The 15174-nt window shown below is 51.3% G+C and overlaps 1 long non-coding RNA gene across 1 annotated transcript in view; it reads left to right on the forward strand.

Annotated features, from left to right (window-relative positions):
• The first annotated feature begins 13076 nt into the window (after positions 1–13076).
• The window catches only part of LOC123352065, a 48949-nt gene continuing 46851 nt past the window's right edge, over positions 13077–15174 (forward strand). The window contains exon 1 of the long non-coding RNA XR_006574097.1: positions 13077–13224. This is a non-coding gene — a long non-coding RNA (uncharacterized LOC123352065). The remainder of the gene's footprint in view (positions 13225–15174) is intronic.

Genomic DNA, 15174 nt, shown 5'->3' on the forward strand with positions numbered 1-15174 from the left:
CGGCCACAGCTTTTTAAGGGCCTGCACCATGGCCAGGCATTTCTTCTCTGTGGCCACATAGTTCTGCTCCCGGGGCAGCAGCTTCCTGCTCAGGTACCCGATGGGGTGTCTCTCCTCTTAGCATCGGCCTGCATCAGCACCGTGCCCAGCCCTGCGTCTGAGGCGTCAGTGAACACTGAAAAGGACTTGGCAAAGTCTGGGTTTAACAGATTTATCGGGCCCTGGATTAGAGTCTCCGTCAGCGCAGGGAGAGCCCTCTGGCCCTGCTCGGCCCAGACCACCTCGTCTGGCTTCCCCTTCTCACATAGCTCAGTGATGGGGACAGCTAGGGTGGGGTACAAACCCCCGGTGGTACCCCACCAGCCCGGTAAAGGCCTGGACCTGTTTCTTGGTCTGGGGAACAGGCCAATCTCTGGTCATCTCCACCTTGGCCAGCTCTAGGCTTGGGCAGCCGCTCCCCACCTTGTGGCCCAGGTACGACCCCTCTACCATCCCCACCTTACACTTTCCAGCTTTTACCGTCACTCCTGCCTCCTTGAGTCAGCCCAGCCCCCTCTTCACCTGGGACACGTGTTTCTCCCAGGTCTGGCTAAAGACACAGATATCGTCAATGCACGCCAGGGCCAAGTTCTGCATCCCCCTCAGTAACCGACCCCCCCGGCGCTGGGAGGTGGCCGACGCCCCCTTGAGGTCGAAAGGCAGGACCAGGAACTCAAAGAGCCCCAAAGGGGTGTTGAAGGCAGTTTTCAACCTGGCATCTGGGTCCAAAGGCACCTGCCAGTTGCCCTTGGTGAGATCCATAGTAGAGAGGTAATGAGCCCCCCCTGCCCGCCAGCTTGTCTAGAATCTCACCAGGCCTAGGCATGGGGTAGCATCTGACATGGTGATGGCATTAAGCTTCCCATAGTCCCCACAGAACCAGATTGACCCATCTTTTTTGGGGACCGGCCCCACAGGTGAGGCCCGTGGGCTGCTGAATGGCTGGATCACCTCTAAAGCCAAGATGTCCTTGACCTCTCTCTCCAGGCTCTGGGCTGTTTTCCCAGTGACTCTGAACAGGGGACACCTGATGGGGGGATTGGCTCCCACCTCAGGGAAGAGATCCACGAGGTGGGTCTTCCCCCTTCCCCTTCCGAACGTCCCTACTCCAGGTCCAGGGGTCCCCTCACTCTCCTTCCATACAGCAGCTCGAAAGGGAAGAATCCTGTGGATTCCTGGGGCACTTCCCCGTACCGCAGGTGGGGCAGGTACTTGTCTCAGTCCTGCGGATGCTGATTCATAAAAGTCCTCAGCATCATCCTCAGGGTCCCATAAAATCTCTCCACCAGCCTGAGGGTGATATGCAGAGGCCCAGGTGGGCCAGACCCCACATTTCTCCCACAAGCCCCGGAGCAGGGCTGACATGAAATTGGACCCCTGGTCTGTAAGGACCTAGCTTGGGACCCCCACTCTGCTGAAGATGATCAGCAGCGCGTCTTCCATGCTGTCTGCCATGGTGTCTGCCTCAGTGAAGGACAGAGCCACTGCCTCTGGGTAGCAGGTGGCGAAATCCATCACCAAAAGGATGTATTTCTTCCCCGATTGGGTCACCTTGCTGAGGGGCCCTGCTATGTCCATAGCCACCTTCTGGCTCTATGATGGGCAGAGGTCTCAAGGGAGCTTCACCCTTATCCCGGGCCCTCCCCACCCTCTGGCAGGGGTTGCAGGACCTGCAGTGCTGCTGGATGGTGTCACAGACCCCAGGCCAGTAAAAGTTCAGCAGCAGCTGCTGCCTGGGGTGCTGGATCCCCTGGTGTCCCAAGAGAGGGACATCATGGGCCAGGTACAATAGCCTGTAGCGATACTTCTGGGGCACCACCAGCTGCCTCCTGATTCCCCACAGTTCTACTTCCCCTGGGGGATCCCATTCCCGGTACTGGAATCCCTTATCCCACAGGACTCTGTCCCTGCAGCCTTCCCCAAGGGGTGGATCTGTGTCCAATTGAGAGGTGATTGGGGTGGGGAGTGTCTGGGAATAAAATTTTGCCAGAAAAGCTGGGGTCCACCATAAAATCTAAAGAAAATGCAGATGTGATTCACACTTAGAGTGACCAGATATCCCGATTTTATAGGGAAAGTTCAGACATTCAGGGCTTTTTCTGATATAGGCGCCTATTACCCCCCAGACACTGTCCTGATTTTTCACACTTGCTGTCTGGTCACACTTAGGAGGTGTGAATTTGCGCCTCCAAGAGGCAGGGCAACACCGACACTACTTAGTTGGTTACTGACTTTTATTTAACAGCTATGACTCTTTTCGCTCAGGCAGTATATACCTTACAGCCACCAACGGTCTTCAGGGGATTGTCATTAGCTGCCAGATGAATTCAACTTGAATTCCATTTAAATGTGTTTTCATTTCAGACTGATGCAATGTATTTTGTTAAAATCTAATGCCCACTGGTAATGACCCGTCCAAGGATGTCCCATTACAAGGTACCCGAGCATATAAAAGCATGAGTCTCTACTGTACGGGAATAAGAAGCCAGCTAAGCCACTGTGGTCCAGCCACCAGAGGGGGTCAGTGAGCCATGCTGTGTGAATGGTGATTAGGGCAGTGATTCTCAACCAGGGTATGGGTACCCCTGGGGGTACACAGAGATCTTCCAGGGGGTGCATCAACTCATCTAGACATTTGCCTGTTTTTACAACAGGCTACACAAAAAGCACTAGCAAAGGCAGCACAAACTACAATTTCATACAGACAATGACTAGTTTATACTGCTCTATATACTACACACTGAAATGCAAGTACAACAGTTATATTCCAAATGATTTGTTTTATAATTATATGGTAAAAATGAGAAAGTCGGCAATTTTTCAGTACTAGTGGCTGTGACACTTTTGTATTTTTACGTCTGATTTGTCTGCAAGTCGTTTCTGAGGGAGGTGAAACTTGGGGGTACACAGGACAAATCCGACTCCTGGAAGGGTCCAGTGCTCTGGAAAAGGTCAGAGCCACTGGATTAGAGGCAGTCTAGAGAGCGCTTCCTAGCAGAAATCTTCCTTGTGGTTGTGCCTATCTGCAGAGACAGACCCGTTAGGAGGCAATGTTCATCCGCAAGGCTCAGGGCTGCCAATTCAGTTTTCTGCTCTAACCAGGCCCCGCCAACAGGGGGCGAGGGGGAGGGAAGGGGGCAATTGCCCAGGGGCCCGGGTGATTTATAAGGGCCCAGGGGCCCCCAACTGCTGACTGCCTGATGAGCCTGCCCACCCTGTCCATCAGGCTGACCTGGAGCATTGGCCTCTCCCCATTGTTCCTGGGAACTGTCAGTCTCAGGGTCCTGAGTTCCCATCGACCCCTCCCCTTTCTTTTGGTACTGGGATCTAGCAACCAACACGCCGCCTTACACAAAGGGAGTTAGGAGAAAACCTCCCCCCATGATGTTCCAACATTGCCCACTAGGGGGAGCTTTGTGCCCCTACTCCTAGAACTGCTGCTGCTGGCCAGGGCAGGGGGCAGGAGGCCAGACTGGCCCCCTTGCCGTGTGAGAGGCAGGAGGGACACCAGCCATGCTGAGCTGGAGCCGGTTGTTAAATCTAGAAGCCCTTTTAGAACCGGTTTTCCGGCGCAGGACAACCGGTTCTAACAGCAGCCAAGAGTCCTGTGGCACCTTATAGACTAACAGACGTTTGGGAGCATGAGCTTTCGTGGGATGCAGCCGACGAAGTGGGTATCAGCCACGAAAGCTCATGCTCCAAAACGTCTGTCAGTCTATAAGGTGCCCCAGGACTCTTTGCTGCTTTTACAGATCCAGACTAACATGGCTCCCCTCTGATACTTGGTTCTAAAAAGGCTTTTAAATTTAAAAGCTCTGGCAGCTCCCTGCCCCCGGCCCCAGCTCACCTCGCTCTGCCTCCTCCCCTGATGCTTCCCCCGGCTTCTTCTCCTCCTCCCCTGCTCTGGGGTGGGGGTGGGGTGGGGGGCGCGAGGAGGGATCCAGGCTTCGTGTGGGTCAGCCCCGACTCTGGCGGCACGGTGCGACTCTGGCCCCGACTCCGGCCGCACGGTGCGACTCTGGCCCCGACTCTGGCGGCACAGCGTGACTCCGGCCCCGGCCCCGACTCCGACTCCGGCCCCGGCCCCGACTCTGGCCACACGGCTCCAGCCTGGGCCAGGCCCCAACTCCGGCTCTGGGCTTGGCCCTGGCCCTGACACCATCCGCACGGCTCCAGCCCGGAGCAAGGCCCCAGCTCCAGGCGGTGTGGCTCCGACCCCGGCAGTGGTAAGCACTATGGCTCTGACCCGGGGGGTTGGATAAGGCAGGGACAGGGAGCCGGGAGGTTGGATGCTGCAGAGGTTCTTGGGGGCTGGTCAGGGGATGGGACGGGGGTTGGGTAGGCGCCGCGTGGGATTTCCGGAGTTCTGTCGGGGTGGTGGTAGATGGGGTCAGGGCAGTCAGGGGACAGGGAGCAGGGTGAGTTGGGTAGGGAGTGGGGTCCTGGGGGGCAGTTAGGGTTGGGGGTCTCGGGAAGGAGTGGTCGTGGGACAAGGAGCTGGGGGGAGGTTTATGGGTTGCAGTTTCTGAGGGGGGCAGTTGGGGGCAGGACATGGGTGGGGGTTGGATGTGGGGGGTGTACTCACCGGGCGGTTCTCTACTGGGTCTTTGGTGGCGGGTCCTTCACCTGCCAGAGCCGTGCCACCGAAAACCCGGTAGGGAACCGGTTCTTCAGATTTTGGCAGCTCATCACTGGATACCAAGGCAGATTGGCCCGTAGGTCTGATCTGGTGAGGCAGTTCTTATGTTCCTAAGTTCCTTAGGACAAGAAGCAATGGGCTTAAATTGCAGCAAGGACGGTTTAGGTTGGACATTAGGAAAAACTTCCTGTCAGGATAGTTAAGCTCTGGAATAAATTGTCTAGGGAGGTGGTGGAATCTCCATCATTGGAGATTTTTAAAAGCAGTTTAGACAAACATTGTCAGGAATAGACTAGATAATACTTAGTCCTGCCACGAGTGCAGGGGACTGGATGACCTCTGGAGTTTCCTTCCCTACAATTCTATAAGTGACAGAAGTTCTGATACCTTCATGGACTGCTGAAAATGAATGTTATTCGCACCCATCTTTTCTTTCCGCTGTTGCAGAAATACCCAAATGGGGCAGGATCGGTGAGTATCAGCAGTTATCTTTCCACTATCAAGCACTGCCTCAATGGTTTCGTGCATCGCTGCACTAACTGCCCACTCCTTTGCTGGCAAAGCCAGCTATGAAACTGTCCCTCCTGCCTCCCAGAATTCCATCGATCGGGCTTGGTGCCAGGAATTAGGCAGCCCTGGGACATATGACTTTTTCTGAGGATTATCTGTGGGTTTCCAGGAGTGGATGAGAATGTGCATGGGGCCAGACTCACAGCTGGTGTCAATCAGTGTAATTCCATTGAGTCAATGGGATCTCACTTAGGGGTCTTTAAGTGTTACCACAATACAAATAATAAATGCCTCCCCTTCAATCTTATTTTTTGCAGAACTCCGGGAACTTCAGTGGCAATATAGCAGGCAACAACAACAAGAGTGTTTAAGCAACAGAGATTCCCTCTGGATGTCACACAGATGCACACACATCAGGACAACCTGGTTTCATGTCTGGTTAAAAGTTTGCTAAGCAAGGCATATTTGCTGAGCTGTTACCGTGTTGTGAAGGCAGTTTGGAAACGTTACCTGCTCCAGGGGGCTTATGAACATCTCCCAGGGCTTATGGCAGGTTGAGTTCCTCTCCCACACTCCTCCCGGGCAGCTGCGAAGACTGCTACGAGAGGCTTTCCGATATCACCCAGAAGGCACTGCTGCTGCAAGCTACATCACCAAGTGAACAAGCAGTAGGCTCCAGGGGTTATGGGAGTTTTCCTGCAACTGAGGGGAGATTCATATCACCACAATTCCCTTGGGCATCCAATAACATATCACGCAAAAAGGCCTTCAGGAATCACCCAGAACGCACTGCTCTCGGCAACTGTCGCAGAAACTCAGGAAATATTTTGCAGTCAAGGATGCCTTGGCTACCTCTTTGCTATCAGAGTAAACCTGCGTTGTGCCTTGGAGTGGGAATATCACACAGCATTTTTCTTGCAGAATAACAATGGAGAGCCGCTTGTCCATGTGACTATCTCGCCCTGAGAAGGTCTCTCGCTAGAGTTTAGCAGCTACAGTAGCAGGGAGGTGATATTAACTCTGTCTCTGGTACAGATGAGGCACCAGTGGAATCCTGGCCACTTTAGGAGACAGGATATCAGACTAGAAGGGCCTATTGCTCTGTTCCAGCTCAGGGAGGAGGGCAGGGATACCAGGGCAGATTAACCCATTGGTTTTATCTGGAATGACGATTCTTATGCTCCTTGGGATGTAATAGATTTTCTCAGGATTATCTGTAGGTTTCCAGGAGTTGCTGAAAATGATGATGAGTCCAGATCCCCACCTGATGTAAATGGTGTCTAGCTTCAGTGGAGTCAAAGGACCAGATTCCCCAGCTGGTGTAAATGGTCCCTAGCTTTATTGGAGTCAAAGGACCAGATCCCCAGCTGGTGTAAATCAGCCATAATTCTCTTGGAGTCAATGGGATTTCAGGTAGGGATCTGTAGGCGGTACCGTAATGCAGACAATGAATACCCACCCTCCATCTTCTTCTTGGAGGACTCTGGCAGCTTGAAGGTCACCAGCAAGCCTGGGTACTCACTTGGGTTGCTAGCCCACACTACCACATCTGTGCTATTATAGATTGAAGCTAGCAAAGGTATGCTTCCCTGTGCTCCGACCACACCTCCCGACTGCAGTGTAGACACACCCAAATGGACAAAGAGGGGGAATGAGCTGCCCAAAGTCATCGGGCATTCAGCCAAGAAAAAGCAGATGTTGGGCTCTCACAGGTCAGCTTCTCATTGGAAAAGAAATCAGTGGTCCAGAATCTGGGTATCTTCCTAGTGCCACTTGTATATTACACACTATACACCAGCACTGGAACAGAGATGGTCACAAACAGCACACAGACAAACCCCTCTCTCAGTAATCTCAGTTCAAACACAAGTGCCCAGTTCTCAGGGAGCAGCTCTGCCCCAAGTACAGATTCTAGTAAGGGAGATTAACGCAGACCGCAAACTCCCCTGCAACAGGGCCCTCAGACGGTTTGGACTCAATGGAGCTATGCCTATTTACACTAGCTGGGGCCTGGTCCCATTGACTCCAATGCAGCTATGGTCCATTCACACCAGCTGGGGGTCTGGCCCCCTTGACTCCAATGCAGCTATGGCCCATTCACACAGCTGGGGGTCTGGCCCCCTTGACTCCAATGCAGCTATGGCCCATTCACACAGCTGGGGGTCTGGCCCCATTGACTCCAATGCAGCTATGGCCCATTCACACCAGCTGGGGGTCTGGCCTCATTGACTCCAATGCAGCTATGGTCCATTCACACCAGCTGGGGGTCTGGCCTCATTGACTCCAATGCGGCTATGGCCCACTCACACCAGATGTAGACGTGGTCCTGACAGAGCAGCTTAGCCTTTCACCCTCAATAACCTCGCACACCTACCTAGTGTGTCTGTCACTATCCACATGTCACAACCACAGAACAACAAAGAGCTTGTGAGGCTCCTCTTTGACTTTGCCTCACGGCACATTTCACTTGTCACCGGAGGCAAACCCCTCTGTGAGGCGACATCTCTCTGCCATTTCCTCTGATGCAAGAACTCTTCCTAGAAACCAGCCTTGAGAACACCTCCTCTTGTTCATCTCTGGCAGCCGTCCGCCTCGTGCTAATAAGGGCAAGTCAGCAGCCCAGCGGAGGAACAATACGCACCTGTTCAGATCCCTGGATGACAGAACATGCTCCTCACGCCAACTCGGGCACACAGAGGACAAGGGACACATCGCCTTCCAGAGTTTGTGTGGGGCGGCGGGCGGGTGCCGGCTCTTCAGAGACGGTGTTGTGTCAGAGAGTGTCCATGTCAGCCGCTCCTTGGCGTGTGGAACCCAAACCGCATCTCAATCTTAACTAGAGTGGGGCTACCAACCCACTGTTACGTAGCGGAGCCTCAGATATACCAAGGCCTCTTTACCTCTCTGCCAGTGTAAAGGGAACATTTAAAGTGACTGTAAAATGCAATCACTGTCAGTGGTTTGTGTCACTGAGAATCTACTTCTCTGAGCCCTGATATTAGGCTGTAGATAAGGCAGGATCACCACACTGGAGATTTGGGTTTAATTCCCATCTCTCCCACAGACTCCCTGTGTGACCCTGGCAAGTCACTGCTTCGCTCTGAGCCTCAGTTTCCCCTAGTCTGCAAAGTGGGGATAATAATCCTTCCCTTGGCCACGTACACTGTAAACCCTTTGGCGGCAGGGGTTGTCTCTCACTCAGTGTTTGTGCAGTGCCCAGCATAATTATGGCAGAGTTGACAGAACTGCGGAGTCCTGACTCCCATCCTCTTTAATAGCCGTTCATCCGTCTGGCATGGAAGATACAGGCCAATGCTTTGCCAAGTTGGCCTTTGATTTTGTCTGACTCGGTTTGTAACTATCCCAACTTAGGCCAGGATTTCACAGGTGCTGCTCTCTCACTGACTTCAGTGATGTAGCATTTGTTATAATTTATGTTAACCTAGCACCTAGAGACCCCAACTGAGACTGATGTCCCATTGTGCCGGGCGCTGCACAGCTGAGATCAGGGCCCCGTTGTGCCTGAGACACTCTATAGCTCGGGGGAGCGCCCTGTTACCCCGATATTCCTCATTTATATATAATTGTGATATTGCATAGAAATCATCCCATGTGAGGTATCAGGTTATGATGTGCTGCAACCCACTGTTCTATCTAAATATGTATATCATCAATGCATATGAAATTATAAGAATTGTGTTGTATGGTTTTCGCTAAAATATGCTGTGGCTTTGGGAAGCACCTGGATACTAGCTCTCCAGAGACAATGACAAGGGAGGAAACCAACGTCTGGGTGGGTGCTTACAGACATCACCAGCCATTGTCCAGCAGAGGAGTTACAATTCCATGACTCACTCGCAGGAGACACACCGGGGTGTTGCTTCACCTTGTGACTCAGCAGTTCCCACCAGACAGGCCTGGACTTGTGTTCTCCAAGCACACGGATTAAGGATATAAAACAGAACCCAGGGGCCTCATGCTGGGCCTTTTCTCTCTCTCTCTTGTGATAGGGTCACAAATGCAGAGCAGCTCACGCTGCATGACCTCACACACCTATCTGGAAAGACAAAGACTCTTCCTGTTGGGTCCATCTCGGCTCACTTGTCACAATCAGGAAACAACGTTAAAGCAACAAAGAGCTTGTGAGGCTCCTCTTTGACTTTGCCTCATGGGACATTTAACTTGTCACCAGAGGCAAATCCCTCTGTGAGGCGACATCACCCTGCCATCTCCTCTGATGCAAGAACTCTTCCTAGAAACCAGTCTTGAGAACACCTCCTCTTGTTCATCTCTGGCAGCCGTACATCTCCTGCTGATAAGAGCAGATAAGGGCTTTGGATTGTTCTTCTTGAGCTTCAGAACAAGTCAGCAGCCCAGCTGAGGAACAATACGCACCTGTTCAGGTCCCTGAATGACAGAACATGCTCCTCACGCCAACTCGGGCACACAAAGCACAAGGGACACGTCGCCTTCCAGAGCTTGTGTGGGGCAGGGAGCGGGTGCTGGCTCTTCAGAGACGGGGTTGTGTCAGAGAGAGTCCATGTCAGCCATCCCTACCGACCCCAATTCACATCTCTAGCTTGGTGCTACCAACCCACTCGAATGTAGCCTATAACATGCGTAGCATAATTATGGTAGGGTTGAGAGAACTCAGGAATCCTGACTCCCATCCCCTTTAATAGCCTTGGTGACTCTTCCAGAGTCCAGCCCTCTCGCTTGGAAGCTAAAGGGCCAATACATTCCCAAGTTGGCCACAGATTTTGGCTGACTTTGTTTAGGGTGACCAGACAGCAAATGTGAAAAATCGGGACAGGAGGCGGGGGGGGGGTGGTAATAGGAGCCTATATAAGAAAAATACCCAAAAATCAGAATTGTCCCTATACAATTGGGACATCTGGTCACCCTAACTCTGTTTCAGTGGTTCTCAACCTGAAGGCAGCCCAATTAGCACACAGCTGTGGCCCAGCTGTGTGCTAAAGGCCGCCCAGCCCTGCACAGCAGGGTCCGGGGTCCTGGCTGCCCTGATGTGCGGTTGGATCCGGGGTCCCAGTTCTCCGGCCCCACGTGCCCAGAGCTCCTCTCCTGACCCCGCTCTGTGGAGAAGTCTCTGGGTGGGGGCACTGGGCATCAGGGTCTGGGGAGAGGCTGGGGGAGTGGTTCTCAACCTCGGCCCACGTAACACACTGCATATGTGCCCCACATTGATAAATAGGTTGAGAACCACTGCTCTGTTTGTAGCCGTCCCCACTTGGGCCAGGTTTTCAGAGTAGCTGATCTCTCACAGACTTCCCTGCTGTAGGTTTTTGTTATAATTTCTATTAACCCGGCACCGACCGGATGTGACCGAGATCAGGGTCCATTGTGCCAGGTGCTGCACAGACACACAGTAAAACACAGTCTCTGCCCAGCTGAGATCAGGACCCCGGTGTGCCAGCGCTGCACACACGGCGAGAGACACACCCTGCCACACAAAGCTTAGACTCTAATAAGACAAAACAGACAGAGGGCAGGCATTCAAAGAGAGAATTGACTTGCCGCAGATCATCCAGCAAGTCGGTGGCTGCGCTGAGAATTTAACCCACGTCTCCTGACTCCCAGACTAGTGCGTACTCTGCCACCCTGAACTTGGTTGGGTCCTCTAAGCATTACTGTCACTCAGATAATAACAATAACAGGCTCAGGGCTAGAATTCAGCTGGGAAGGATCAGCATAGCCCTGCTGGCTTCAGTGGACGTATGGCCCCTCTACACAAGCTGGGCTCTGCCCCATTGAAGCCTGTGGGGAACGGCCAATTGACATGAGCTGAGGAACTGGTCCCAATGTCTCCAATGGAGCTTCGGTGGTTTACCCTGGAGGAAGGTCTGTCCCATTGGCTTCCATGGAGCAATTTACACCAACTGGGATTCTGGCCCCAGTGACTCCAACATAGCAACAGCTGACTTGCAAGAGAAGGGGAACCATCCCCATTGACTCCAGTGGAGAAGTGGCCAATTCACACTAAATGGAGACTCGGCCCCTGGTGCCTTTCTTGGTGTTACAATCTGGTAAAGGGCATAATTTAAATGAAGCTTATTATGAACCATGTTCCCTGCCTGTTACCAGCCTTCAGGTGTAGGGGTGGGAATAAAAGGTGCAGCTAAAGCACAATTTGGCCTGTACTCTGACACTAAGATGAGTCATCTCAAGACCCATCATAGAGGGGAATAATACAATTCATTCTTCAGCCTGAAGTTGGCTCCCAGCCTTTGGAAGCAGGGAGTTGATTCCATATGGTGGAATTTAGTGACAAATGAAATCTCTGACCTTTCCTGATTGATAAAGGCGATTGGTCTCCTCGATAATGCCGGCATTAAATTTGGGCAATCAAGCTTGTAAGGTCAGATACGACACACTGTATAAATACAGCTGCTAAACCCGGCAGCCAGCAGGACCTGGAAGAACCAAACAGAATCCAAGATGAAGCTCCAGATCATGGCTGCCACTCTCCTCCTCTCCGTCCTTTGCCCAGAGGAAAGCAGCGCGCTACCACACCTATGGGTAAGCATCCAAACACTGCTAGTTTTCATTGCCGTTGTCAGCGGCAGAGCTGGAACTAGACCCGAGCTCTCCTGCCTCCTTATCCAGTGACGTGTCACCACAAAGATACTGTGTCCGATACTGCAGAACTGCTCACTGAGCTTTTGGAAATCTCCTCCTAACCTGAGTAAGAGTCCAGGAAAGACTCTCAGCTCTTCTCAGGAAGAGAGAGAAGATTAAATAAAAGAGCTTCGAGATTCTTCTTTTTCTTCTAGTTTTAAAAATAGCCCATGACGGGTTTTTTTTATTTTTCATCTGCTTTGTCCATAGATACTCCAGAGGCAGTTGACTCTGAGAGTCTGTAAAGTGATTCTGGTGCATTTAACAGTAACCAATCAGCTGAAATGAAGGAAGGCAAAGAGAAGAAAGAAAGGCCCAGAGAGGGGCAGTGACTCACCAAAAGTCACTGGGAAGTTCAGCAGCAGAGCCCAGAACAGATACCCGAACTCTTGTCTCCCAGCCCAGCTCCCTTTTCACCAGACCACACTGGCTCCCATTTCCCAACTAGCAGATGTTTGAGTCTAGTTCCTTTCAGGGCATCATTTTCATTTCACTGCTCCCAGAGAAAGAGCAGCGACAAGGAATTAATGTTTTAGTAAAAGTTTTTTTCTTCTTCCAGGCTGATTTAAGCCATGAAGGTGATTTGTCAGTGAGTATTAAGAATTTACTCTCCTTTCGGGCTTTTACATTAGCCTTTAAATCAGATTAAGCATAGGAAGCCCATTGGCCTCCAGAGGTGGGCTCAGAGGCCAGGTTAGCTGAGAGAGCCGGGGGAGTCCAAGCTCTCCACCAACCTAGCGCTCTGCAGACTACTGTTTCTGCTGGTGAAACGTAAGCCACTCACGGGGGTATTTTGTTCACAGCCCTGAGCGACGTAAGTTTTGCCAACGTAAATGGTAATGTAGATATGGCCTTAATGACCGAAAGTCTTTAAATCTCGATGGGCTATCTTTAGGAAAGTTATGCTCGAAATAGAACAGAAGTTATGGGCTAGACGCAGGAATCACTGGGTGAGATTCTCTGCTCTGTGTCATTCAGGAGGTCAGTGTAGAAAAAAATTGACATTGAGCCTAGCTGGTGCTCTCCAAAGACACTTGACTCTGAGTGTCTGCAAAGTGAATCTGGTGCATTTAGCTGTGACCGATCAGAGTAAATGAAGGAAGGCAAAGAGAAGAAAGAACGGCCCAGAGAGGGGCAGCGACTCATCTAAAGTCACTGGGAAAGTCAACAGCAGAGCCCAGAACAGATCCCCAAGCTCTTGTCTCCCAGCCCAGCTCCCTTTTCACCAGACCACACTGGCTCCTGTTTCCCAACCAGCAGCCGTTTGAGTCCAGTTCCTTTCAGGGCATCATTTTCATTTCACTGCTGCCAGAGAAAGAGCAGCAGCAAGTAATCAATATTTTAGTAATAGTTGTTTTTTTTTCTTCCAGGCTGATTTAAGCCATGAAGTTGATTTGTCTGTGAGTATTCAGAATTTACTCTCCTTTGGGGCTTTTACATTAGCCTTTAAATCAGATTAAGCATAGGAAGCCCATTGGCCTCCAGAGGTGGGCTCAGAAGTTAAACTAACTGAGAGAGCCCAGGGAGTCCAAAGACAAGCAGCGCAATCTATTTAATTGACCACAGAGACAGTGAAGAGGTGACTTGATCCTGGTATACACATAACTGCAGGGGGAAGAGACTTCTGATGGGAGATGGCTCTTTAATCACAAAAGAAAGACAAGATCCAATAATCTAAAACCAAAGCTAGACCAATTGAATCAAGAAAGAAGGTGCTAATTTTTAACAGTATTCATTAATCATTGGCACGATTAACCGAGGATGTGGTGGAGTCTCTGGCTGTGTCTACGCCAGAGAGCTTATAGCGGCACAGCTGTACCAATGCAGCTGTACCACTGTAACATCTCGTGTAGCCGCTCTATGCAGACGGGAGAGAGCTCTCCCATCGATGTAATTAAACCACCCCCAATGAGCGGTGGGAGAAGCTCTCCCACCAACCTAGCGCTGTGCACGCTACCGCTTATGCTGGGAAAACTGATGTCACGTAGGGGGGTGTTTTTTTTACACCCCAGGCCACATAAATTTTGCCAAGAAGAATGGTAATGGAGATAGGGCCTTAATTACTGAAAGTCTTTAAATCTAGATGGGATATCTTTAGGAAAGTTATGCTCTAAATAGAACAGAAGTTATGGGCTAGATGCAGGAATCATTGGGTGAGATTCTGTGCTCTGTGTCATTCGGGAGGTCAGTCTAGAAAAAAATTCATTGCTAAAAATTTCAACCAGCTCATTCTTATCCCGAGCTGTAAGAAAACTGCCAAACTCTGGAGGTTAATCCCAGCACAGAGAAAGAAGGGCAGTGGGAACATTGCCCATCACAGAGCTGTGTGGAGACATCTCTACACTACAGACTTCTGCTGGAAAAGCCGTGTCGGTCTGGGAACTGAAGATATTTGACCTCAGACCGAGATGGCTGTGCTGGCAAATGGCCCTAGTGGAGACACATTCATAGCAGCAAAACCGTGCATTTGCCACAGAGATCATTTCGCTCGGAGACAGCTAGAATAAGCTACACCGACAAAAGTGCAGTAGTACCCTGGGATCGCCATACTGACACAGCGCTGCTAGTGTAGCTGTGGTGTGGTTAAGCTATGGACCGTGAGAGGGAATTTTGATGGCATTGGTGAAAGAGCAGCAGCAATTAACTCCCAGCAATTTCCTTGCAGGCTTCTGGGAAACTAGCTAGAAGCCTTCTTGGGATGAGTAATCACATTTGCTTTGTTGTCAGGCTGTTTTAGATTATCCCAGCACCTCTTAGCAAGCCCAAACCCTGCGGAAGTGTCAGTTGGAATAGCCTGGGCAGATGTGCAAGGACTGGAACAAAAACCAGAGCAATGGGCTTCTAAATCCCAAAGAGGTTAATCCAGGAGCTTTTTCCAGTTTCATTTCCCCTCTAATACTAGTAGCCGGTTTGTTCCATCTCTGTGGGCCTGTTCTTTAGAACCATCTGAAGAATCACTTGCCACTTCGCAGGGGCGTGTGCAGGAATTTAAATTTGACCCTTTTTGGGTGTGGGGGGCACAGAAGCTCGCTCTGCTTCCTACCCCACCCGGCCCCGGGAGGATCTCGCTGCCCCCCTCCCTCCACCCGACCCCAGCCCGGGCAGGAACTTGATATTCCCTGCCTCCATGGCATTCAGCTCCACAGGGCCGTGGGATAATAGTATCACCATGGACAATCAGAAACACACTCTTAACTATACAATGGAGCAGGTCCCCAGCATGTGGAAGTCAGCCTCGCTCTACGTCAATAGAGTACTGGCAGTTTACACCAGAATAGAATTGGGACCACTTGAAAAAGAGTTTCCTACCATGGCAGACAATGAAGCATCTAAGCGGGGCATCTACGAGA

The sequence above is a fragment of the Mauremys mutica genome, chromosome 17, assembly GCF_020497125.1.
Source record: "Mauremys mutica isolate MM-2020 ecotype Southern chromosome 17, ASM2049712v1, whole genome shotgun sequence".
Lineage (NCBI taxonomy): Eukaryota > Metazoa > Chordata > Testudines > Geoemydidae > Mauremys > Mauremys mutica.